The sequence below is a fragment of the Penaeus monodon genome, chromosome 21, assembly GCF_015228065.2.
Source record: "Penaeus monodon isolate SGIC_2016 chromosome 21, NSTDA_Pmon_1, whole genome shotgun sequence".
Classification (NCBI taxonomy): domain Eukaryota; kingdom Metazoa; phylum Arthropoda; class Malacostraca; order Decapoda; family Penaeidae; genus Penaeus; species Penaeus monodon.
In genome coordinates, this window is record NC_051406.1 from 25,076,179 (window position 1) to 25,077,096 (window position 918).

Sequence of the window (918 nt, forward strand, 5' to 3'; positions counted from 1 at the left end):
AGCGCCATCAACGCTCACGCCGCTCAAGACACCAGCCTGTCACTCACATCAAAACCATTGCCTGCTCCTGTGGCACAGTCAGCCAGTATGAAAATTCATACTATGAGGCACATGACCCACACCACCACCATGACATGCACTATGGCAACCTTCAGGCTCAAGCACCAAATGGCGAGGAAGGAGAGACAAATGTGATGCAAGAGGAAGGTAGAAACACCTCCACCAACTGTGATTCCTCCCATGGAACAGACCAGACTGAGGTCACCTGGAGTGAGGCTGGCCCTTCATACACAGGAGATCATATTACTGAGGTGTCTCTTAACCTTGACACTCAGGCTACTGGCCAAGACACTGAGGATCTTACAAAATCAGCAGCAAACATGAGTGTCCAAGATGTCTCAGAGAGCTCAAGAATAGAATGCTCGATATGTGGAATGTCACAGTCTTGCTCATGTGATAACCAAAATGTTAAAGGCTCAGACAGACGATTAGATCTAGATAATATGAGAGGGGAGTTGCCCACTGTGTTTGAATGTGATGCTCAACAGTCACCATTGAACCAAAGCAATCCACCTTCCACTAGCCACAAACTGGAAACAGAAACTGATAAAGGTCCTCATGTCACAGAGATAGCATCCGAAGACTGTGTGCCAACATCAGATAGTGTAAATGTTGAGCATGACCACACAGATGCCCATGTTCCCAATACAAGTTCCTGTTCAATCCCAGAAGATGCAGCCAGTCCCAAAAGTGGAGCTTGTTCCAGCGGCTCAACATCCCCCTACAACTCTGGTGCTGAGGATGATGAGGAGGTGGCTTTAGCTCTGCAGGCAGCTGAAGTTGCAGCCACTTGGAGGGCAAGGGCAAGGTAATTCTTTCCTGTTTAAGATTTTTATTGAATTTATACTTTATTAAATA

The 918-nt window shown here is 46.7% G+C and overlaps 1 protein-coding gene across 1 annotated transcript in view; it reads right to left on the minus strand.

Annotated features, from left to right (window-relative positions):
• The window catches only part of LOC119586384 (lateral signaling target protein 2 homolog), a gene marked incomplete at its 5' end in the record, with an annotated part of 49,016 nt that overhangs the window by 42,587 nt on the left and 5,511 nt on the right, over window positions 1-918 (minus strand).